The sequence below is a fragment of the Bubalus bubalis genome, chromosome 3, assembly GCF_019923935.1.
Source record: "Bubalus bubalis isolate 160015118507 breed Murrah chromosome 3, NDDB_SH_1, whole genome shotgun sequence".
Lineage (NCBI taxonomy): Eukaryota > Metazoa > Chordata > Mammalia > Artiodactyla > Bovidae > Bubalus > Bubalus bubalis.
Genome location: NC_059159.1, coordinates 5,348,937 through 5,360,891, shown reverse-complemented (window position 1 = coordinate 5,360,891; position 11,955 = coordinate 5,348,937). Strand labels below are relative to the sequence as shown.

Below are 11,955 nucleotides of genomic sequence, written 5' to 3'. Positions count from 1 at the left end.
TGCCTCTGAGACATCGTGTACCTGCCCCCCCACCCCCCGCCGCCCACTGCACCCGTGGCCATTCACCCGTGGCTGGCTGCTCCCAGCCCCTCCCCCAAAGCTGCAGACTTGCTCCTTGACAGTTCAGGACCACCCGGGGGCTTGCAGAGGCCCGGCTGGCCCCACACTTCGGAAGCATGGTTTCCGACCTGGGGCCCAATGCGCCCACCAGACAAGTGTGGGATAACCAGGCAAGACCAGCCCAGCCAGCAGCGTGGACCGTCGTTCGTCCTGTCGCCTTGGACCAGTTCTGTTCCCTATCTGGGCAGTTTTAGTTTCTCCATCTTTAAAATTTAGGCTCTAGTTCAGTTGCTTTCAACTTAAAAAAAAAAACAACAGTTGTTTTTCTCATGAGGTATTATACAAACAGATAAACCAGAGCTTCTCTGGGGCTGGGGGGGCAGTTGGGGGCGTGGGAGGGTGGTCCTTTCTCCCCTTCGGTCTCAGAGGTTTGCCTGAGAACCCTAGGACCCCCATGGAGCATCTCCCTGAGCTGCTCTGTAGGGCTCCCTCCACCTCTGACAGCTCAAAACAAGAGCTGGGAACTCTCTCTGGGTAATAACACAGTAATTTTAATTCAGATGGCAGCTAACATTTCCGAAAATTACATGGGACCCCCAAAACCTGCGCCAGGCAGGGCTGCAGTCACGGCTCAGAGATGTGTTAGGACGAACCCCACCTGGTCCATCCACCGCCAAGGCGCCTCCCCTCGGCCTCCCCGATCTGTCGAGGGGCTCTGCTCTTTGCTGGGTGCATACGGCTCTGCTGTGATCACAGGAGGGCTGTGTGTGTCCTAAGACTGCTGCTGGGCCACTGGGCTAGAAAGTGGAGGAGGTGGATGCGGACCAGGCACCAGCTCCAAAGCCCTTGCTTGCAACCACTATCCATCCTAACCTGGTGATGTCCGCTTTGGAGCCTGGGATGACCAGGTGGGGCCAGTGACCTACTGGGCAGAGCAGCGCAGAAAGGCTGAGCTGACAGCCGGGCTGGTCGGGGTGTGCCCAAGAGGAAGGGGGGTGTGTTTGCACCCGGGGGAGGGTCTGGCGGCGCCAGGACACTTTCAGCAGCTACTGCCACTTCACATCGTCCAAAGGGCTCTGCAGGTGGTGCCTCTGCCCTTCCTGGGGTCGCTTGGGGCTGGCCTCTGTCTCCAGCCGCAGCCTCGTGCCCTCCTCCTGGCTGGGTACCAGGCTGGTCCCACAGGGCTCCCCTTTGACTCCATTCTCACACTCCAGCCACCGCCTCCTCTTCACCAGGGTTGCTCCATGTTCCCAGAAGATGAACACAAGAAATAGAAAAGGGATAAAAGGGGTCAGGACACGGACTCGCCTGGTGGTCCAGTGGCTAAGACTCCTTGCTCCCACTGCAGGGGATCTGGGTTCGATCCCTGGTCAGGGGACTAGATCCCCCACGCCACAACTAAAGATTTCGCATGCCACAACTAAGACTAAAAAAAGAAGAAGGGGTCAGGACACCTGCAGAGAGGGGCAGTCTAAGGATCGGCACATTTTAGGATCTGGTTCACCACCCACTTCCACCCATTCTACAGATGGGAAGACAGAGGCTAGAGAAGGCAGACTGGCTGCAGTCTTGTGAGCAGACCCTGTGAGGTGGACTGGGCTGGCTTGGCTCTGGTGTGACAGATGAGGCACAGCCTGACCAGGTGGACTGCATGGGGCAGAGCCAGGAGCGTGCTGTTGCCAGGGTGCCGGGGGGGCAGCCTCCCAAATGTCCGGAGTCCACACTCAGGTGGGGACCCTGCCTGGCATGGCCCCTCCCTTGCAGTAATAACCTGCATGCAAAATGCCCCTAAGAGGAGAAGAGGGTGGCAGAGGATGGGGTGGTTCGATAGCATCATTGACTCAATGGACATGAATCTGAGCAAACTCCAAGAGACAGTGAGGGACAAGGGAGCCTGGCGTGCTGTGGTCCATGCTGCAGAGTCAGACACGACTAAGTGCCTGATCAACAAGAGTATCCCTAGACCCCAAAGACCCTGAGTCAAGATGCAGGAAAGTGTGGATAAACAATGTCCTGGGACTTCCCTGGTGGTCCAGTGGCTAACACTCTGAGCTCCCAGGGCAGGGGACCCGGTTCAATCCCGGTTCAATCCCTGGTCAAGCAACTAGATCCCACGTGCCTCAACCAAGAGCTCGCATGCTGCAACTAAGACCTGGAGCAGCCAAAATAAATAAATATTGAAAAACAAACAAGCTTATCCAATCTTCTTGGATAAATCATAGTGGAAAAGAATATTTAAAAAAGAATATATGTATAGCTGAGTCACTTTGCTGTACAGAAGAGATTGGTGCAACGCTGTAAATCAGCTATACTTCAATCAAAAAAAAAAAAGAATGAAAAGAAAAAGATTCAAGAGAGCAAAGTCAGGAGTGAAAGCGGGTGAGCTTGTCGATCGACTTCCCTTTCGCAGGCTCCCGGGGCCCTGTGGCTTCCTGCCAATAGCCAGATGGGAGCTGGGGAGAAGGCTTCGGGGGAGGGAAGGTATTTGCAGGCAGATGGAGGTTGGAGGTTTTGCCTCTGAAGCCTGTTGCTCTTACACACGGAGCTTCTGTGCTCCAAGACTCCCAGGAGGAGACAGGAGGAGCCGGAGAGCTGCCTTCCCGGGGCCTCCAACACTGAAGTGACACTATGTTAAAAAAAAAAAAAAGCCGAGGCCACTGGGCTCTGCTGAATGTTGTGGGTTTTTTTTTTTTTTTATCCTGCTTTGTTCCCCCAAAGAATTGGAGGCAGCTTACAAAAATACGTAAAATACAATAGGACAAAAATAGATCAGAGAGAAAACTAGGCTGGAACAAACAGTGCAGTGAGCCAAGAGGATGGAGCGCAGAAGTGCGCTCCAGCGTGAACTGCAGCGTGGGCTCTGAGCTTCCTACCAGTCAAAGCGAAGAGGGAAATCCCCCCGCTACGAGACTCACAAAGTCCACGCGGTTAGAACAATTCCAGAAGCGGCTTTTTCTGACACTGAGTTCTTTCTGAGAGGGGTTCTTGTGAGATAAGAGGGCAGGGCTGGGGTCCCAGCCGGTGTCCCCAGTACAGTCTCGTAACAGAATGGAAACGTATCCGCATGGCGGCGTCCCTTCACTGTTCATCTGAAACTATCACAACACGGCCAACTGGCTCTGCTGCTGCTGCTGCTAAGTCGCTTCAGTCGTGTCCGACTCTGTGCGACCCCATAGACGGCAGCCCACCAGGCTCCCCCGTCCCTGGGATTCTCCAGGCAAGAACACTGGAGTGCGTTGCCATTTCCTTCTCCAGTGCATCAAAGTGAAAAGTGAAAGTGAAGTCGCTCAGTTGTGTCCGACTCTGTGCGACCCCCCAACAGAAAATAAAAAGTTAAAAAGAAAAAAGCAAACAGCCTCCTAACAGATTCAGTCACGCAAACACCACCTCTGCGTGTCTGCTCAGTGTAAATCAAGGGCTTGATGCCAAGGCACAGATCAATAAAACCAACTCTATGGAGGGCCGGGCCCAAACTATCCAATCATTCATCCGAGAGAGGCAGTTTCGATTCTTCCAGACAGAGCGGGATTTCTCAGCCTCAGCACTGTGGGCACGTGGGGGCCTGGATCCTTCTTCGTTGTCGCGAGCTGTCCCGTGCCCCTTGGGGATGTGAGCCGTGTCCCTGGCCTCTGCCCACTGCGTGCTGGGAGTATCCCCAGCCAGCCATGCCCCACATCGATCCAAAATGGGCCCCTACATTGCTGAACATCCCTGCGGTAATGAAAACCACAGCTCTTATCAGAGTGGTGGGATACCTTTTCTTTTTCTTGGCCCGTTGCAGTGAAAGCGCCGGGTGGTTCCACTGGACCACCAGGAAATTCCTTTAAAAAAAAATAATAATAATGAATAAAGGCCAGGGCCTTCCTTCCCTGATGTCTCAGTGGTGAAGAATCTGCCTGCCAATGTAGAAGGCAAGGCGTTCGATCCTGGGTCTGGGGAAATCCCACGTGCCAAGGAGCAGCTAGGTCCGTGTGCCACAACTATTGAGTCTGTGCTCTAGCGACCAAAACCCACAGCTACTGAGGCCGCCCATCCTGGAGCCCGCGCTCTGCGACAAGAGAAGCCACCGCAAGAGAAGCCTGCACCACAGGGGAGGCTTCTCGCAGCCGGTAGAGAAAAGCCCAGGTGGCAGCAAAGACCCAGCACGGCACCTCCCCCCAAAGATACAGTTAAGATAAACAATGAAAATAAATAAAAATTAAAAGAAAAAAAAGCCAATTTAAAAATGTGTTTAGGTCACTTTTTGTTTTTTAATTCAAAATATAAAAATGTTTATGGAGCCTTCTGGGAGGGAAATGGACATGCATTTTGTTACCTACTTTAATTGAGAAAGCTGGTTCCTCATCTTAGCCAGTAACATGTTCCTCTGAGGGTCTTCTCAGAGTAGCAGCCCCACGGAGGTGGTTTTCTGATTTCTCATCCTGGGGTCAGATTTGAGGTGTATTAATAGGTGGCTGCATGGAGGGGGTGGTTATCAGGAAGTGAGGCCTTGGGGGGATGATTAGGATTAGATGAGGTCACAAGAGTGGGTGTGTGTGTTAGTCACTCAGTAGTGTCCAACTCTTTGTGACCCCATGGTCTGTCCATGGAACTTTCTAGGCAAGAATACTGCAGTGGCTTGCTATTCCCTTCTCCAGGGGAGCTTCCCAACCCAGGGATTGGACCCAGGTCTCCTGCATTGCAGGCAGATTCTTTACCATCTGAGCCACCAGGGAAGCCCAGCCCGTGATAAAGCTAGTGTCCTGATAAGAGCAGAGCCCAGAGCTCACTCTCTATCCACATGTGAAGACGCACACAGTGAGAAGGTGGCCAAAGAGACTTCAGCAAAAGCCAACCAAGGTGGGACCTTCACCTTGGACTTCCAGCCTCCCAAACTGAGAAAAATAAGTGTCTGCTGTGTACGCCCCGTCCGTGGGCCCTGAGCTGACGGGGGTGACTCCCCATGTGTCTGGAGCTGCTCATCTAGACGGGGCGTCTTGGTCCAGAGACAGAATTCAAGGCCAAGCCAAGGAGTAACACAGGCAAGGGCAGCTGGGTGGGTTTGACGAATGTCTGACAGGCAGGAAGGTCAGCGTGGGCGAGGTTCTCCACCCCACCCCCCTGGCGCCTGGGGCCCTGACTTCTTCCCCAGCCACCCACCCGGGGGTCAGGATGCTTCATCCAGGCTGGCAGTGGGGAGGGGTGGCTGCCCTCTGCTTGCCTGCTCCTGCCACCCACACACCCCCTGGGCTTTGCACACAAAGTCGACACGACTCCCTGTCAACAGTCAAGGCTGGAGGGTTTTTTCCATCTGTACCCAGTCTGTCTGCCCCATGACCCAAGAATCATTTGGAGATAACAGACCGGAGGGCAGTCTTTGGTGATGAAAATGGACTTTGTCGTCTGGACTCAATTGACCCAAAGGCAGATCGAACCTGTGACCTTGGCCCCCATCCATCAAAGTGAGTGCACCAGGCCGGACCAGGGAGGACTCATCCATCATGGTGTTGGCGACCAGCTGGCGGCCTGTGTTCTACACAAACCTTCCTCTTCCTCCCCTGAGTGAGGGTGAGGGGTGCAGGAGCGTCCCCCTGGATGTGGGAATTAGATACTAGAACCTTGCTCACAATTATGGTCTACTGTGACTCTTGACCTTGAGCAGACCCAAGGCTGCAAAGGTGGCTCCTTCCGTGACTCCCAAGGCCTCAGATTCAAGACTCTTCCCGAGCTCCCAGCCCCTTGACTTTTTGGGGGAATTTGTCTGTCGGTTTGTTTTTTCATCGCAGCACGCAGCATGCGAGGTCTTAGCTCCCTGGCCAGGAATTGAACCCCTGCCCCTCAGCCCAGAGCTCAGAGCCCTAACCACTGGACCACCAGGGAAGTCCCTTTTTTGGTCTGTTTTGTTTTCTGTCCCAGCTCCTTGAAAGTCTCGCAAGAGCCGGAGAGCCGGATCCAGCCGCACAGGGCCAGAAGCGGATCCCCCTGTGGCTGCTGCTGGGGAATCCCATCCTTTACTGCCTGCCTCGCCTCTGTTTCACGGCCTCCTGAGCCCCCGTCCTTGCTGCTCAGGTGAGACCAAAGTGGTCTTGTTCCCCAGTCCCTCTGTGTCCTGCATCGTAGGATTCCGCTGCCTGTTACCAACAGCTTTCCCGTCTGTCTCTGTTTCCATGTTGTTTCTGTACCAAATGTGTGCATGCTCGGTGGCTTCAGTCATGTCTGACTCTTTGCGGCCCCATGGACTGTAGCCCACCAGGCTCCTCTGTCCATGGGATTTCCCAGGCAAGAATCCCAGAGGGGGTTGCCATTTCCTCCTCCAGGGGATCTTCCCGACCCAGGGGTCAAACCCCAGTCATTTGCATCTCCTTCTTTGGCAGGCAGATTCTTTACCCCTGGTGCCACCTGGGAAGCCCAACACAGATGTATTGTCTCACAACTCTGGAGGTTAGAAAGGGCCTTCACTGAGCTAGGATCACGGTGCTGGCAGGCCTGCCTTCCTTCTGGGGGTTCCAGGGAAGAATTCATTTTTTTGCCTCTTCCAACTTTTAGAAGCTGTTTCCTTGGCTTGTGCCCCCGCCCTCAACTTCAGAGCAGCAGTGTACTACCTTCAAATCTCAGTCTCTCTCTCTCTCATTGGAAGAGATAAGCTATTGGGACATTCCCTGGGCCAGGACTGATTCCCTGAGCCCCAAATGTCCTGTCTCTTTGACTCTCTGGCTAGAAGTACAATCCACATGCCAGCCCACAGGCACAGCCTTGGGTCACGGAGGTCTTGGTAGTCTTACCAGCCTGGATGGGGTGGGGGGTGCCTTTCCTGAACTGCAGTTTTGTTGACTGGTAGGAGCTTGCGGTCGTGTAGACTGAGCTGGTGGTCTTTGGGAAGCTCACCAAAGCCAGTGAGCACTGGTTCTTATCAACTGTAGAAGAGAATGAATGGCTTTCCCCCTGGGGTTTTGTAGTCCAGTAAGTAGGTTCGGACACGACTGAGCAACTTCACTTTCACTTTTCAGTCTCATGCATTGGAGAAGGAAATGGCAACCCACTCCAGTGTTCTTGCCTGGAGAATCCCAGGGATGGGGGAGCCTGGTGGGCTGCAGTCCATGGGGTCTCTAAGAGTCGGACACAACTGAGTGACTTCACTTTCACTTTTCACTTTCATACATTGGAGAAGGAAATGGCAACCCACTCCAGTGTTCTTGCCTGGAGAATCCCAGGGATGGGGGAGCCTGGTGGGCTGCCGTCTATGGGGTCACACAAAGTCGGACACAACTGACATGACTTAGCAGCAGCAAGTAGGTTCAATAGTTAGGAGTCTGGGCTTCCCTGGTGGCTCAGATGGTAAAGAATCTGCCTGCGATGCACACACATTCGTTCCCTGGGTCAGGAAGAGCTCCTGGAGGAGGAAATGGCAACTCATTCTAGTATTCTCGCTTGGAAAATCCCATGAACAGAGGAGCCTGGTGGGCTACAGTCCATGGGGTCACAGAGCCAGACACGACCGAGCCACTAACACACACACACACACAGAGTCAGGAGTCTAGGTTCCCATTCTGACACCCACTTGCTGCATGAGCTTTAAGCGATTGCTTCACCTCTCTGGGCCTTGGTTTATCTGCAAAATGGGTAGAAGCCCCTTGAGCGGTTGCAGAAGACTGGAGGAAGCCGTGATGAGAAACCTGGGAGGGTCAGTAGCCCTGTTACTGGGTCCGTGCCCCTGGGGGAAGGGGATGCCCCACCCAGAGCAGATTTCCTAGAACCGCGGGCTCCCAGAGGCCAAGCTCCGGGGCAGGGACACAGCAGGACCGTCCCGGCTGCTGGACATCCCCGCCCTGCACGTCCAGTGCCTCTTGTGAAACCAACAGCTGTCCCCGCCAAGTGGCATCTCAGGCACAAAGAGCAGCAAAGGGGCAGGGCACGCGGGCCCACTGTTCTGGCCCAGAGCAGCAGCTGAGTGTCACGGCGGGAGGTGGTGCTTCCTCTGCCCTCTGTCCTCCCCCAACAGCTCTCCAGCAGCCAGGCCCATCCCTACTGGACCTAGAGCCCCTCCAGCAACAATTGCACGGCGTGGAGCCCCCTGCCCCCACCCTGAAGGACCTTTTATGAGGGGCTGGACGGAATAATATATTTGGAGAAGGGTGGCCCCAGGGACCTGGGGGCAGGTTCAAGGGCAGGCCCTTGAACATCGGGTCACACCTCACAGCACCTACCTGCTGTGTCAGGCAGCCACGAGGACTTCTCACCAACCTCAGTTCCCCCAGAGGTCATGCTGTGGGTCTCCCTTTTACTGTCGCAGAATCTGAGGTTCAGAGAGGTGGCCTGGGACAGCAGGCTGGGGACCCACAGAACCAAGGTGTGAACCCTGACCTGCCCGATGCCAATGCTAGCGTTCGAGCTGGGGGTAAGGCAGATGCAGGGGTACCCAGGGGGGTGTGGCCACACGCTACCCAGAAAAGCCCGGGCTGGGACCCATCCCAGGCCTGGCAGAGCTCATGACCTCCATGACCTCGGCCAGTTCCAGGCAGGAGAATTGCAGAGCTCCCGCAGACCCTGCTTTTCAGAGCTGTGCTTTCAGAAAGGGAAAGGAGCGCGGGGATGATGACTCAGGAAATCCGCAGTCCGAGTTCAACGAGAAGCTCGTAATGATGGTGATTAAAAATTAACACCACTGTTTGTACAGTGATTTGCATGTCCACTTTGCAGCCATGAATTAAGTAATAAATGAAAACACAAATGCTGGGGGATCAGCTCCAGGGCACAGAAGAGGAGATGGAAGGTTCCAGAGGGGACATGCCAGAGCTCCCTCTACCCCTGCCCCAGCCCAGCACCCTCCCTCAGGCGTCGCCAGGGTTCCCCTGGCCTGGGGCTGGCTTTTTATCCTTGCATGATCCACGGTCCACTCCAGAACCCTGAGGGAGGAATATAAATGGGGGTGCAGGGTGGGCAGCATCGCTAGTTCTGAGACAGAGAAGATGCAAAGGGCCTGCCAGTTGGGAGACCCAGATCTGACTCTCAATTCTTTTTTTTTGTTTTAAATAATTTATTTAACCAGGCAGACTAATTGATGGGTATTTAGGTCATGTCCAAGTTTTTCTTTACTTTTTTCTTGGCTGCGTGGCATGCGGGATCTTTGTTCCTGACCAGTGATTGAAGTCATGTCCCCTGCAGTGGAAGTGCTGAGTCTTAACCTCTGGACCACCAGAGAAGTCCCCCCAGCTCCCAGCTCTGATGCTCGTGAGCTGTGGGACCTTGCCAATCGCCCGACTTGTCTACATGCTTATTTGCGCCTCTGTAGAAAGGGCGGGGACTTGTGGAAGCTCGGTCTCCAGGTGGGAAGATGTTTCCTGAAGCTGCTGTAACAAATGGACACAGAGGCGGTGGCTTAAAGCAACAGAAATTCACTCTCACTACCGAGGTGTCAAAGCGCTTCCCAGGTGGTGCAGTGATAAAGAACCCCCTGCCAATGCAGGAGATGCCAAGGATGCAGGTTTGATCCCTGGGTGGGGAAGATCCCCTGGAGGAGGACATGGCAACCCACTCTTGCCTGGAGATGGACAGAGGAGCCCAGCCGGCTACAGTCCAAGGGGGCGCGAAGAGTCGGACACGGCTGGGCACACCTGGCGCACACCTGAAGGTTCACAGGTTGGTTCCTTCCGGAGCCCCTGCGGGAGGAGCCCCTGGTCCGCTCCTGGCTTCCAGTAGGGGCGGCCTCCGTGGGGTCCCTCGGGTGCCTCCAGTCTCTTCCCGGCTTCGCGAGGCTCCTTCTGTGGGGCTCTTCTGCATCTCAGCGTCTCCAGTCGCCTTCTATTCTCTTGTAAGGACACCCGTCATTGTGTTTAGGAGTCACCTGAATTCCAGGATGATCTCACCTTGAGATCTTTAATTTAATTGCGTCTGTGTCTGCGGAGACCCAGTTTCCAAATAAGGTCACAGCCACAGGCAGGCGAGGTGAGGACTTGGAACCTCCTGGAGGAGACCAGGCAGCCCACTCCCGGAGGGATTCGGAGAAGCCCACATCCTGCGAGCAGGGTGCTGTCACTCACGCCGCGCTGCCGACGGCAAGGCAGAGGAGGAGGGAACCCACCGACGTCGCCCTGCACGCACCTTCTGGGGGTGGGGGGCGGTGGGGGGCCTTGGCGGCGGGGGTGGGGTGGGGCGGGGGTGGATGAGGGAGCGGTCTCCTCGTCAGCCCTTATGATGAAGTCTTCTTGGGCCACCAAGGTGCTGGGAGGCGCCCCCAAAGACGTCTCCAGGACTGTAATTATTATTTTGTACCATCCGCGAAGTGGTCTCCTGACACTCCGTTCTCCAGGGTGCTGTGTGTGTGACAGCACCTTGAACGAGCTCCCCACGGGCTTCATGATTAAAACAAAAAACAGAAAACAGTCCTAAAAGACGCTCCAGGTCCAGGGCCCACGCTTCCACAGAACCGAGGCCCTGACCTTGCCTTGGCCTGCCATGGTGCACCATGCCCCTGCTCTCACACTGCTGACCACCCCCCACCCCGACACTGTCCCTCCCCTCCCCCATCGTCACCAGACCCCCCTCCGAGAGCCCTCCCCGCCCCCCCACAACCCCTCTGACTCCCGGGGGTGCAGCTGGCGGGAGCTCCGAGCTCTGGAGTCTCCTGGATCCTGTCCCTGCCCCACCCCTCCCCTCCGGGGCTCCAGGGGCCTATCTCTCTGTTTCCTTTTCTGACCGGAGTTCAAAACAACAACTACCACTCGGGGAGCGAAGGCCACGCGGAAACAAAAGCCAGCAGGCTCCGTCGTGTTGGCCCAGCTGCGGGCCTGTCGGGTGCTGCCGGCCTTGCCCGCTCTGTCCAGCAAGGAGGGCGCCTGGGTTGCGGGCGCCCATTCCTCCGCAACGCTGCGACCTCAGCCTGGTGGAGGGGGAAGGCCGCGGGGGGCCAGAGCGGCGGGAGGTGGAGGCCGGCCCGTGTTAGAGTCCTCAAGTGCTCCTTTGAGAGCTTCTGCAGACGTCCCGGGCCTGGGGGCAGGGGTGGTGTAGTGATCATAAAACAACATTTGCATAGAGATTTCGTGTACAAAGCGCTTTCTCAGGGGCGGGAGGCGCGCGGGTGGCCCGCGGAATCCGGGCTGGGAGGCCGCGGCCCCTGCTCGGCCCGCCCTCCCGCCCGGCCGGCTCGGGATTGTGTGCCGGACGAACAAAGCGCTATTCATTCAGAGATTTCCGATTCCCCCGGATTTCTTCTCTCTCCCTGCTCTCGTGTGAAGAGCTCGCTCCTGCTTGTCACTCAGGCCGGAGGAGGGGCGTCAGGGGTCCCCGCGGGCGGGGGCCCGATGGTAGGGTAACTGGGGCGGGGATGGGGGGTGGGCCTGATCCCGCCGCACCCTCGCCCCACCCCCTCGCACCCTCGCCCCACCCCCTCGCACCCTCGCCCCACCCCCTCGCACCCTCGCCCCACCCCCTCGCCCTCCGGCTCCCAGGCTCCTCCAGCTCCTGTGAATCTGAGCATTAGGGCGGCCTCGCTGGGGCTGGCTTGTGCAACTCTCCTCACAGCTTACACCTGCGGCCGTGCCTTCACGTGAAAAGTGTGAACCCGGGGGGACTTCCCTGGAGGCCCAGTGGCTAAGACTCTGAGCTCCCGATGCAGGGGGCCTGGGTTCGATCCCTGGTAGGGGAACTAGATCCCACACGCTGCAACCAAGACCCGGTGCTGGGCCAAAAACCCCCACAAAGTCACCTGAACACAGGTTTGGGGACGCTGCGTGTTTGGGAGCCTGCAGACGAGCAGTGGGGGGAGGGGGGGGCTCGCTCGTCCCTACCCAGCAGCGCGCATCGGGAACGGGTCTTGTGTTCCCGGGGTGGGGTGTGGGGCCCCGGGCTCTGCGCCCCTGCGTGGGGCAGGAGCGGGAAACGGCCGGGTGCGGGGGTGCAGCCCGCCGGGGTGGGGGGGTG

General features: G+C 56.6%; 1 long non-coding RNA gene across 1 annotated transcript; it reads right to left on the bottom strand.

Annotated features, from left to right (window-relative positions):
* Positions 1-9,062: 9,062 nt before the first annotated feature.
* Positions 9,063-11,745, bottom strand: LOC123332496. Its single transcript, XR_006549267.2, has 2 exons — positions 10,755-11,745; positions 9,063-10,388 (listed from the first exon to the last, which is right to left on the bottom strand). It is a non-coding gene; the product is annotated as an uncharacterized LOC123332496 (long non-coding RNA).
* Between the last annotated feature and the right edge of the window lie 210 nt (positions 11,746-11,955).